The sequence below is a fragment of the Globicephala melas genome, chromosome 14 (genome assembly GCF_963455315.2).
Source record: "Globicephala melas chromosome 14, mGloMel1.2, whole genome shotgun sequence".
Classification (NCBI taxonomy): Eukaryota; Metazoa; Chordata; class Mammalia; order Artiodactyla; family Delphinidae; genus Globicephala; species Globicephala melas.
In genome coordinates this window covers 53,458,256-53,472,210 of record NC_083327.1, presented here as the reverse complement: position 1 = coordinate 53,472,210, position 13,955 = coordinate 53,458,256, and positions in this window count along the sequence as shown.

Sequence of the window (13,955 nt, the reverse complement as noted above, 5' to 3'; positions counted from 1 at the left end):
AAGATATGGAATAATATTGATATTTATGTTATAAAAGCCAACCTAGAATTCTATAGCTAATGAAAATATCAAATTTAAAGGTAAAATATTTTTTCAGACAAAAACTGAGAGAATTTATTATCAAGAAACATAAAGAAAATATTAAAGGAAGTTCTTCAGGTGGTTGAAAAAAATGAAATTGAAGAAATGATAAGCAAAGAAAATGGTAAATATGAAGGTAGATATAAATACTTACTGGATACTAGTAGTATCAAGTAATACTAATAATAATTCTAATGTCTTATGTGGTTTAACATATGTAAAATTAAAAGGCAGAAGTAGATAAATGGAGTTAAAGTGTTCTAAGGTTCTACAGACAGTCAAAGGTTCATGTTATAGCCTGTAGTAAAAGACTGCACAAATAGCTGATTAACAAAAGATATATAACAAGCCAATGATGCATATTATAATCCCTCATATAAGAATATATAACTAAGGTAACTGAAGGTAAAATGAATCATAAAAGTTAATTCAAAAGAAGACAAAAAAGAAAAAGGAACTGAAAGCAGGTGGGTCATAGAAAACAAATAGTAAAATGGTAAATATAAGCCCAAATGTATTCACATTAAATGTAACTGGACTATATACCCCCATTACTAATATTATCATATTGGATAAAAAGAACAAAACCCGAGTATATGCCAATTACGAGAGATACACTTTAAAGAATACAGAATGTTTCAAAGTATCATGATGGAAAATATTTATCATACAAATACTAACCAAATAAAACTCATAGCTAGTCAGACACAGGGTACTCTGAGACTCAGAAAAGGAAATTGCACATAATCAGAGGTGACAATATCTCAAGAAAACAAGGCAAATAGATTTTACATGTGATAATAAGAGTATCTCAAAACTGTATCCCTCACCACATGGAATCAGGAAAGTACTGCATTTCAATGTAGCTGATATAGATAAGGAGGAAACTGCAGCATGTCAATGGATCCATTACGTTTTATTGATAATATTTAGAAATATTCGTTGGATAACAAGATTTGACTATATGCCTCATATTAAGATGAAAGATTTTAATGACAAATTAATGAATATCTATCCGTAGAGAGGGGCAATTCATTTATCTACTTGATGGAAACTCTAGTAACCTTTTATTATATTTTGTTTAAATACCCAGTGGCTAGCCTACTGCCATGTGTTTGTTAAATGAATGAGCTGGGTAGATACAAACTTATACGTATTTGGGCAACCATGGAAGCACAACTAGCAAGGAAAGCAGCCTCTGGAGTAGCAATTCCTCTTCTTTTATCTGAAATTTTGGCACCTTGAATTTATGCAATATAGTCAGATTAGGACAATTATCTAAAACAGGCGTAGCAAACTTTCTGTAAAGGGCCAAACAGTAAATATTTTAGGCTTGCGGGACATGCAGTATTTATTGCAACTACTCAACTCTACCATGATTTGTAGCATGAAAGCAGTCATAGATAATAGGCACATTATATTGTGCCTATAGTGTGCCTATATTCCAAAAAAGCTTTATTTTTAAAACTTTTGATCTAGAGCAGTTCTCAAAAGTGTGGTCCCTGGATGAACAGCATTAACATCAGCTGGGAACTTGTTAGAAATACAGATTCTCAGCTCCACCCCAGATCTATTAAATCAGAAACTGAAGGGAACTGGACCCAACAATCTATACTTTGCAAGTCCTCTAGGTGATTCTGAAGCTTGATTAAGCTTGAAAACCACTGATTAGGGAGCATGCTGTCATGAAACAAACCCAGTCTCCTCCTGTACTGAATGTGAAGATTTAAATACCAAAGAAATGGAGAAACCAAACACCCATCCTTAGGTCCCATACCTACCCTCATGTTCAGCAACCAAGGCCTAAAAGCAGTTTAGGAATAGAGTGGTGCAAACTACTATGTACAAAATAAACTACAAGGATATATTACACAGCTCAAGGAATACCGCCATTATTTTATAATGTTATATATAATGGAGAATAATTTATAAAGATATAGAGTATAATCTATAAAAATGTTGAATTACTATGTTGTACACCTGAAACTAATATATTGTAAATCAGCTATACTTCAATCAGAACAATAATAAAATAAGGAAGATACTAACTCTAAATACATTAGTTCTAATTGTCCTAGAAACAAAATTCCCTATTTCAGCTATTATTTTAAAATAAAGTCAAATGAAAAATAAGATTGATATTATATACGTTTACAGAACACTTGAGTATTACAGATTCTAGTTGCATGGTTTTTTTTCAAATTTACTCATAAGAAATCCTAATATTTATCTATAATTACCTTTACATTAAATAATTTCATATCAAAAATGTGTATTTATATCACAAGACACTGAAATCTTGGCACAACAATGCTTTAAAAGAATTATTAACTTTTATGTCAAACTAAGAATCCACGAGGCTTTCTGTCCAAGATGTACCACACACATATATTCTCTCCCTCCTTAGACTCCATTAAAATAATAAAGTATAAAAAGGTATAAACCAAGATTGAAGAGCTAAGATGTAGACTTCAAGAGAGTTCAAGAAACTTCTAGACACTAAGAGGACATAATGAGTGCTGAGGCAGAGTCAAGAAAGAAGCTACAGGCAACAAGAGGAGTAGAAGATGCTGCAGCAGAGGCAGCTGACCTACTCAAGCAGAACTCTGGGGCTTCTCCTGAGTCCAGATTGCCATATACAAAGCAGGATGAGTGAGACGGGGCAATAACAAAAGGATTAATTGAAGATCTAAATGTGGGACAGTTTTTTCTCAGAACATTTATCCCAGGGGGGGCGAGGGGTGGGGGAATTCTTCTCTAATGAAAATTACATAAATTACAGAGAGACAGGCCACTAGGATGGGTGTGGATAGTTCGTGATAAAGTTCTCCATGTTCTGAATTTTTGGAGTTCCCTGGCATAATACCTGGTTCTCTGCTCACTAACCCACTTACCTCCAAAGAAAGCTTGACAGAAAATAATCCCTGCCTATATACACATTATCTCTTAAGTCTGTACCAGATCACAAATAGTGTTATATATCAGACTCAGAAGTTTCATTTTAATCTAAGATGATAAACCACTGAAAGATTTTCAATAGAAACATGACATGACTGGGTTTACATTTTACTGAAAGACAATTCCAATACTGTGGAGATGGACTAGAGACTGGATGAAGGTAGGGTAGGAAACTAGTCAAGGATACCACATAGGATGGTGTAATAATGCAGGTGTTAGGTACATATTTCCTGTATTAGATATTGAATGAAGAGTCTGAAATGAAGTGGTGGGGATGGAAAGAGGTAGGAACAGACTTAAGATTCAAAGTCAGATCTTGGTGACCTATTTGGTTGAATAAGGGAAGGAGACAGATGACTCTGAAGGAGAATGAGTCAAGGATAAATCTCAGGTTTTTAGTTTAGATAACTGCAAGAATGGCAACATCATGCAGTGCAACAGGAAATAAAAGGTTTGAGGGAGAGGTTGAGTTCAGATTTGCACACATTAATAAAATAACTGGAGTTAAGGTTCACCTTATCTTGCCTACAGCTTTGTTTCTGTATGTCCTGTGCACACTAGTTTACTAGTACAACAAAAATGATGCATGCCTTAAATAAAGGAGCGCTATAGGAATTCAATGGATAGATCTGAGAAGGCTTACTAAGGAGGTGGTAATTTGGGTTTTAAGGAACTTAAACATGTGAAGTGGGAGGCATTCAAAGAATTATAATTGTACCTGAAAAAGATATGTTCCCCCCCAAATGGATAGGAGGACAAATACAATTTCCCACTAATTTATATTATAAAATGTGATACGTTCCTTCAAAGAATTTATGTGTTCCAAGCCATGTGCTGGACAATAGAGGAAGAGAAATGCTAGTCAACTAGGTACTGGATGCTAGGCACATTTTTTAAAAAATGTGTAAGATAAATTCCTACTTCAAGCTGGTGGTAGGTTTCCACATCTGCCAATGCACACCAGACAGTACAACAGAGGAAAATAAATAATGCTGGGAAGGGCTGAGGCATTTTCCAACATAAAGAATATCAAAAGGAGCAAGCTAAAGCTGCTTAACAGTTGGAGGACCCAATTTTCAAAAGGAAAAAGTTTCAGTTAATCTCAAAGGGAAATTATTTTGTAAGTACATTTCAAGAAACTCAATCTCCTTATAATAGGATATCCTAGAACTCTCATTTTATAATATTTCCAAATTGTGCTAAACAATTATAATTATGTAATTCCAAAAAAAATGATTTTATTCAACATATAATCATTAAATAAAATCAAGAGCGAACTCCATGCTGGGTACTTTTCAGAATACTTCAAAACTCTGAGGAAGGGCTTCCCTGGTGGCGCAGTGGTTGAGAGTCCACCTGCCGATGCAGGGGACACGGGTTCGTGCCCTGGTCCAGGAAGATCCCACATGCCGCAGAGCGGCTAGGCCCATAAGCCATGGCCGCTGAGCCAGCATGTCCGGAGCCTGTGCTCCGCAACGAGAGGCCACGACAGTAAGAGGCCCACATAACGCAAAAAAAAAAAAAAAAAAAAACTCTGAGGAAACCAGAACACAAATTACAAGTTAAGCAGGACAAAATTCTGATTTACCTAACAAGCAATGATTTAAATATTAATGATATTAAGAATTATCTATTCTAATATTAAAATTCTAGGTGGGATTATATCCAAAATAAATCTAAATGGATTTGTGAATCATTAATTAGCATTCTCAAGCCCATCTACCAACCACAAAAGCAGTACTTTTGGGTATTCTGGCATTCATCAGGGTCAAAGGTATACTATAAAACTCTGACAAATTCCAAACTGGCACTGGGGTTAATGAGATCATTTCATGTGACAATTTTCAAGCAGATGAATTTTTTTCCATTCATAATATTTATTAAGAATAAAATATTTTACTTAGCTATCGGTAACTTCATTGAAGTCTTTACTTAAATAACAATTAGGACTCCTATTTTCAAGGTAAACATATTATTTATATATATATATATATATATATATATATATATATATATATATATATATAAAATATAAATCAAGACAGAGGACTAGCTACAAACTTAGGACCAAAGGAAAAATACAGTGCTGAGCTCCCTGGGTTTTCTTTTTGTTTTTTTTCCTATATCAGACTGGATACTAGAAAAGCTGGCAACTTACAAATGCCAATGGCCACAGACAAGAGGGGGAAAACAAAAGCACCCCCCCCCCAAATCTACTCTAACCAAAGGACAAGGGGCATCCTAACAAGACAAAACATTTTCAGACAATAACCACTTTATTCCAACCAAACACCAGATAAAAACTGCAGCCCCTACTCCACACCCCCATCAGCAATGGTCAAGCAGATAGCTTAGATTTCTACTCTTGCCAGGCCATAATGATGCATTCTCAACCCCCCTACCAGGGTGGTGTAAGAGCAGCCAAATGGGAAACTAGGAATTTCATCCTGAGCCCAGAATTTCATCCACACCCAGCAGTAACAAGGCACTCCATCCTTCCCTTGTTCGGAAGTATCAGAGACCTACCAGAGAGGCAGCATTTTCACCACTCAGCAGTAACAAGCACATACTCTCACAGTTTCAGCAAAGACAACATAAAGTCCGGTATTCTACTCTCATGATGTGGTAAAACAAGGAGTTGTCCATTCCCTTCCCCATTGGGTGGTATCAGAAACTAGTGGAGTGGGGACTTTTCACCATTGCTCAGGGGTAACATGGCCATCCCCCGCAAAACATCAGTGGAATACAGGTATGTAGCAGTAACAAAGTGGCCCAACCAGGATGGTATCAGCAAAGGCCTAGTGGAGAGCCTGAACTCCCACTTCTGCCCAGCAGCAACAAGGAGAGAGAGCCCCCTCCATCCTCACCGCTGGTTGTCAGAGGCTCAGGGGAGAACCTAGACTTCTACTCCCAAAAGCAGTAACATGGCAGTGGTTTCATCCACCAGAATGGTGTAAGAAAATCTGTGATAGCACAGCGAAGATATAAAAGATATATGGAACTTTGAGAACTAAAAATTACAATAACTGAAAAAAAATCCTCAATAAATCAAAGGCATAATATAGAAGACAGAAGAAATAATCAGTGAATTAGAAAATAGAACATACAAATTATCCAATCAGAACAACAGAAAATAGACCTAGACAAAAAAACCCAGGCTCCAGGACTTTGTGGATTAAAAAAAAAATCTTACATTTGTGTCATCAGAGACCCAAAAGGAGAGGAAAAAGATGATGGGCTAAAGGTATTCCAAAAAAAAGCAATGCCTGAGAATTCCCCAAATTTGGCAAAAAACAAACACAAAAATTCACAGAGTCACCTCCAGATAGGATATACCCAAAGATCTATGCCAAAACACATCATAGCCAAACTTCTAACTGCTAAAGACAGAAAAAAAAAAAAAATTCTTGAAAGCAGCCAGAGAAACAATGCATTAACTGCACAAGAAAAACATTTTAAACTACAACAGATTTTTCATCAAAAAGTATGAAAGCCAGAAGGAAGTGATACATTTTTTAAGTGCTAAAAGAAATTATAATGCAGAATTCTTTATCGAGTGAAAATATGCTTCACAATGAAGAGAAATCAAGACATTCTCAGAGGAAGAAAACAAAAATCTGTCACCAGCAGACCTACCCTAAAATAATGACATAGTGAACCTCCTTTTTCATTTTTCATTACTTTATTCATTGATTGAAAGACTCAACATAGCATAAAGATGCCAATTCTCCCCAAACTGATATACAGGTTTAAGGCAACTCCTATCAAAATTCCAGCAAGGTTCTTTGGTAAATACAGACAAGATTATTCTAAAATGTACACAAAAGGCAAAGAAACTAGAAGAGCCAAAACGATTCTGAAAAATAATCAAGTGAGAGGAATTCTACCAAATTTCAGGACTGATTGTACAGCCACAGTAATAAAGACTATGTGTTACTGGTGGAGTGACTCAAAGAAATCAGGGGAACAGAGAACCTAGGAATAACCCACACAACTATGACCGACATATTTGTAAAGAAAGTACAGAAAAAATTCAAAAGAGGAAAGATACTCTTTTTAACATGGTGCTGGAAAAGCTGAATAATAAGGGATTTAAATGTAAAACAAACTATGAAACTTGTAAAAATATAATACAGGAGGGTAGAGGAGCTTCTGACTGTGGCTGCCTCTCGGCTAGTGTTTGTTGTCCCCAGAGTAAGCCACAGCCACCCCCAGTCTCTCCAGAAGACTCTCCAAGACCAGCAGCCATGTGGCTGACAGGGTCTTGGTTTTCCGGTCAGATGTCAAGCCTGAGCCTCTCAGGTGGGAGAGCCAAGTTCAGGACACTGGACCATCAGAGACCTCCCAGCCCTACATAGTATCAATTGGTGAGACCTCTCCCAGAGATCTCGTCTCAACGCTAAGACCCAGCTCAACGCAACAACCAGCAAGCTACAGTGCTGGATGCCCCATGCCATACTAGCAAGACAGGAACACAACCCCACCCATTAGCAGAGAGGCTGTCAAAAATCATACTAAGTTCACAGACACCCCAAAACACACCACCAGACGCAATCCTGCCCACCAGATAGACAAGATCCACCTTCATCCACCAGAACGCAGGCACCAGTCCCCTCCACCAGGAAGCCTACACAACCCATGAACCAACTTTACCCACTGGGGGCAGAAACCAAAAACAATGGGAACTATGAACCTGCAGCCTGCGAAAAGGAGACCCCAAACACAGTAAGTTAAGCGAAATGAGAAAACAGAGAAATACGCAGCAGATGAAGGACCAAGGTAAAAACCCACAGACCAAACAAAAGTAGAGGAAATAGGCACTCTACCTGAAAAAGAATTCAGAGTAATGGTAGCAAAGATGATCCAAAATCTTGGAAATAGAATGGATAAAATACAAGAAACGTTTAACAAGGACCTAGAAGAACTAAAGAGCAAACAAACAATGATGAAAAACACAAGAAATGAAATTAAACATTCTCTAGAAGGAATCAATAGCAAAAGAAAGCTGGAGTAGCAATTCTCAAATCAGACAAAATAGACTTTAAAATAAAGAATGTTACAAGAGACAAAGAAGGACACTACATAATGATCAAGGGATCAAACCAAGAAGAAGATATAACAAATGTAAATATTTAGGCACCCAACATAGGTGTACCTCAATACATAAGGCAAATGCTAACAGCCATAAAAAGGGAAATCGACAGTAACACAATAATAGTAGTTGACTTTAACACCCCACTTTCACCAATGGACAGATCATCCAAAATGAAAATAAACAAAGAAACACAAGCTTTAAATGATATATTAAACAAGATGGACTTAATTGATATTTATAGAACATTCGATCCAAAAACAACAGAATACACTTTCTTCTCAAGTGCTCATAGAACATTCTCCAAGATAGATCATATCTTGGGTCACAAATCAAGCCTTGGTAAATTTAAGAAAACTGAAATTGTATCAAGTATCTTTTCCGACCACAACGCTATGAGAATAGATATCAATTACAGGAAAAAATGTAAAAAATACAAACATATGGAGGCTAAACAATACACTATGAAATAACCAAAAGATCAATGAAGAAATCAAACAGGAAATCAAAAAATACCTAGAGGGCTTCCCTGGTGGCACAGTGGTTGAGAGTCCGCCTGCCGATGCAGGGGACACGGGTTCGTGCCCCGGTCTGGGAAGATCCCACATGCCGCGGAGCGGCTGGGCCCGTGAGCCATGGCCGCTGAGCCTGTGCGTCCAGAGCCTGTGCTCCACAGTGGGAGAGGCCACAACAGTGAGAGGCCCACATACTGCAAAAACAAACAAAAAAAACCTAGAAACAAATGACAATGAAACCATGACGACCCAAAAACTATGGATGCGGCAAAGCAGTTCTAAGAGGGAAGTTTATAGCAATACACTGCTACCTCAGGAAACAAGAAAAATCTGAAATAAACAACCTAAACTTACACCTAAAGCAATTAGAGAAAGAAGAACAACAACAACAAAAAAAAACCCCAAAGTTAGCAGAAGGAAAGAAATCATAAATATCAGATCAGAAATAAATGAAAAAGAAATGAAGGAAACAATAGCAAAGATCAATAAAACTAAAAGCTGGTTCTTTGAAAAGATAAACAAAATTGATAAACCATTAGCCAGATTCATCAAGAAAAAAAGGGAAAAGACTCAAATCAACAGAATTAGAAATGAAAAATGAGAAGTAACAACAGATACTGCAGAAATACAAAGGATCATGAGAGATTACTAAAAGCAACTCTATGCCAATAAAATAGACAACCTGGAAGAAATGGACAAATTCTTAGAAAAGTATAACCTTCCAAGACTGAACCAAGAATAAACAGAAAATACAAACAGACCCATCACAAGCACTGAAATTGAAACTGTGATTAAAAATCTTCCAACAAACAAAAACCCAGGACCGGATGGCTTCACAGGTGAATTCTATCAAACATTTAAAGAAAAGCTAACAACTATCCTACTCAAACTCTTTCAAACTATAGCAGAGGGAGGAACACTCCCAAACTCATTCTTCGAGGCCACCATCACCGTGATACCAAAACCAAAGATGTCACCAAAAAAACAAAAAAAGAAAGAAACCTATAGTCCAATATCACTGACGAACATAGATGCAAAAATCCTCAACAAAATACTAGGAAACACAATCCAACAGCACATTAAAAGGATCATACACCATGATCAAGTGGTTTTATCCCACTTTATTGAGGAATGCAAGGATTCTTCAATATACACAAATCAATCACTGTGATACACCATATTAACAAAGTGAAGAATAAAAACCATATGATCATCTCAATAGATGCACAAAAAGCTTCTGACAAAATTCAAATCCCATTTATAATAAAAACTCTCCAGAAAGCAGACATAGACGGAAGTAACCTCAACATAATAGAGGCCATATATGACAAACCCACAGCCAACATCATTCTCAATGGTGAAAAACTGAAACCATTTCCACTAAGATCAGGAACAAGACAAGGTTGCCCACTTCCTCCACTATTATTCAACAAAGTTTTGGAAGTTTTAGCCACAGCAATCAGAGATGAAAAAGAAATAAAAGGAATCGAAATCGGAAAAGAAGAAGTAAAACTGTCACTGTTTGCAGATGACATGATACTATACATAGAGAATCCTAAAGATGCTACCAGAAAACTACTAGAGCTAATCAATGAATTTGGTAAAGTAACAAGATACAAAATGACTTCACAGAAATCTCTTGCATTCCTATACACTAATGATGAAAAATCTTAAAGAGAAATTAAGGAAACACTCTCATTTACCACTGCAACAAAAAGAATAAAATACCTAGGAATAAACACACCTAAGGAGAAAAAAGACCTGTATGCAGAAAACTATAAGACACTGATGAAAGAAATTAAAGGTGATACAAACAGAGGGAGAGATATACTATGTTCTTGAATTGGAAGAATCAACATCGTGAAAATGACTGTACTACCCAAAGCAATCTACAGGTTCAGTGCAATCCCTATCAAACTACCAATGGCATTTTTCACAGAACTAGAACAAAAAATTTCACAATTTGTATGGAAACACAGAAGACCCCGAATAGCCAAAGCAATCTTAAGAAAGAAAAACGGAGCTGGAGGAATCAGGCTCCCAGACTTCAGGCTATACTACAAAGCTACAGTAATCAAGACAGTATGGTACTGGCACAAAAACAGAAATATAGATCAATGAAACAGGATAGAAAGCCCAGAGATAAACCCACACACATATGGTCACCTTACCTTTGATAAAGGAGGGAAGAATATACAATGGAGAAAAGACAGCCTCTTCAATAAGTGGTGCTGGGAAAACTGGACAGCTACATGTAAAAGAATGAAATTAGAACACTCCCTAACACCATACACAAAAATAAACTCAAAATGGATTAAAGACCTAAATGTAAGGCCAGACACTATAAAACTCTTAGAGGAAAACATAGGCAGAACACTCTATGACATAAATCACAGCAAGATCCTTTTTGAACCACCTCCTAGAGAAATGGAAATAAAGACAAAAATAAACAAATGGGACCTAATGAAACTTAAAAGCTTTTGCACAGCAAAGGAAACCATTAACAAGATGAAAAGACAACCCTCAGAATGGGAGAAAATATTTGCAAATGAAGCAAGTGACAAAGGATTAATCTCCAAGATATACAAGCAGCTCATGCAGCTCAATATCAAAAAAAAAAAAAAACCCCATCCAAAAACTGGCAGAAGACCTAAACAGACATTTCTCCAAAGAAGATATACAGATTGCCAACAAACACCTGAAAGGATGCTCAACATCACTAATCATTAGAGAAATGCAAATCAAAACCACAATGAGGTATCACTTCACAAGGGTCAGAATGGCCATCATCAAAAAATCTACAAACAATAAATGCTGGAGAGGGTGTGGAGAAAAAGGAACCCTCTTGCACTGTTGGTGGGAATGTAAATTGATACAGCCACTATGGAGAACAGTATGGAGGTTCCTTAAAAAACTAAAAATACAACTATCCTATGAACCAGCAATCCCACTACTGGGCAAATACCTGAGAAAACCATAATTCAAAAAGAGTCATGTACCACAATGTTCATTGCAGCACTATTTACAATAGCCATGACATGGAAGCAACCTAAGTGTCCACTGACAGATGAATGGATGAAGAAGACATGGCACATATATACAGTGGAATATTACTCAGCCATAAAAAGAAACGAAACTGAGTTATTTGTCATGAGGTGGATGGATTTAGAGTCTGTCATACAGAGTGAAGTAAGTCAGGAAAAGAAAAACAAATACCATATGCTAACACATATATATGGAATCAGAAAAAGAAATGGTTCTGAAGAACCTAGGGGCAGGACAGGAATAAAGATGCAGATATAGAGAATGGACCTGATGACACGAGGACGGGGAATGGTAAGCTGAGACAAAGTGAGAGAGTGGCAGTGACATATATACACTACCAAATGTAAAACAGATAGCTAATGGGAAGCAGCCGCATAGCACAGGGAAATCAGCTCAGTGCTTTGTGACCACCTAGAGGGGTGGGATAGGGATGGGGGGAGGGAGACACAAGAGGGAGGGGATATGGGGATATATGTATACATATAGCTGATTCACTTTGTTATACAGCAGCAACTAACACAACATTTTAAGCAATTATACTTCAATAAAGATGTTAAAAAGAAAACTGCAATAACAACAAAAAAGGGTAAGTTTGAAAAATAATAATACACGAGAAAATCTATAAGATGTAGGGCTTGGTGAAGAGTTCTTAAACATGACACCAACAGCATGAAAATAAATAAATAAAAAATAAACTGGACCTCATCAAAAGTGAAAATCATTGACCTTCGAAAGATACTGTTAAAGGATAAAAGGCAAGCTACAGAATAGAAGAAAATATTTGCAAACCACATGTCTGACCAAAGACCTATACCTAGAAAACTCTCAAAATTCAACATTAGAAAAACAGAAAATGGGCAAAAGAAATGAAGAAACATTTTATTAAAGAGAAAAAATAGATGACGAACATATGAAATTATGTGCAACATCATTAGCCATTAGGGAAATGTAAATTAAAAACCATGATTAGACATTCATAGCAGAACAGCTAAAATAAAAAATAATACCAAATGTTCATGAGAAGGAGGAAAAAATGACTCTCACAAACTGCTAATGGGAATACAAAATGGTACAGCCACTCTGCAAAATACTTTGGCCATTTCTTTTTGAAAAACTAAACACATACTTACCATTAAACCCAGCAATCACATTCCTAGGCATTTATCCCAGAGAAATGAAAACTGTTTTGTATAAAAACTGGTACACAACTGTTCACAACAGCTTTATTTGTGATAGCCAAAAACTAGAAATAATCAAAATATCCCTCAATGAGTAAATAGCTGTATGAACTGTGGTACATAAATACCATGGAATATGACGACTCAGTAATGAAAAGGAACAAATTGCTACATGCAACAACTTGGAGGATCAAGAGAGTTATGCTGAGTGAAAAAAGCAAATTCCCAAAAGTCATAACCTGTATGATTGCATCACAATGGCAAAATTATAGACATGGAGAATAGTTTAGTGGTTGCCATGGCTTAGGGATGGTGGAAATAGGAAGGGGACTGTTGTGTGTGCAGTGGACGTGGGGAGCTGGGTGTAATTTATAAAAGAATAGCATGATGGAGAAGTCTGCGATGATTAAATAATTCTGTATCTTGACTGTAGTGGTGGTTACACAGATCTCCAAATGTACTAAAATGGTACAGAATTATACACACACTGTACCAAGTCAAATTCCTGGTTTTGATATTGTACTGTAATTATTTAAGATGTAGGCACTGGGAGAAAACTGGATATAGAGTACATGTGGACCTCTCTGTACTACTTTTGCAACTTCAAGTTGCAATCTATAATTATTTCGAAATAAAAAGTTAAAAACACAACTATTAAATGATATGCGATAAATTTCTAAAAAATTTCTTGGGGGGAAACAAATACCCATCTACTAAATCTGTGTGACTTGAAGAAAATACATCAATTTGCTCTGTATTTTTTTTTTGGTTTTGGAGGGAAATAGGTTTTTGAAAACACCCTGCTGGTGTTTACAGTTGAGAAATTATATTATTACACTATTGGTCTAAATAAATGTAGACTGCATTGCTTATGCAAAGGCATTAAAGTTAAAATATTTAAAATACACCTAGATTTGACTGCACATTGTCTTCCTTCAGAGATTAAATTGATTCCATAGTTAACTGTGGCTAAATCTAAATACTTATAAACTTAATTCTAAGAAATACATCTCTTCAAGCTACTTCACACACTAAGATTCCTTTTTTTGATATGTAAAACATCTGCAATACCAACAAAAAGGGAAG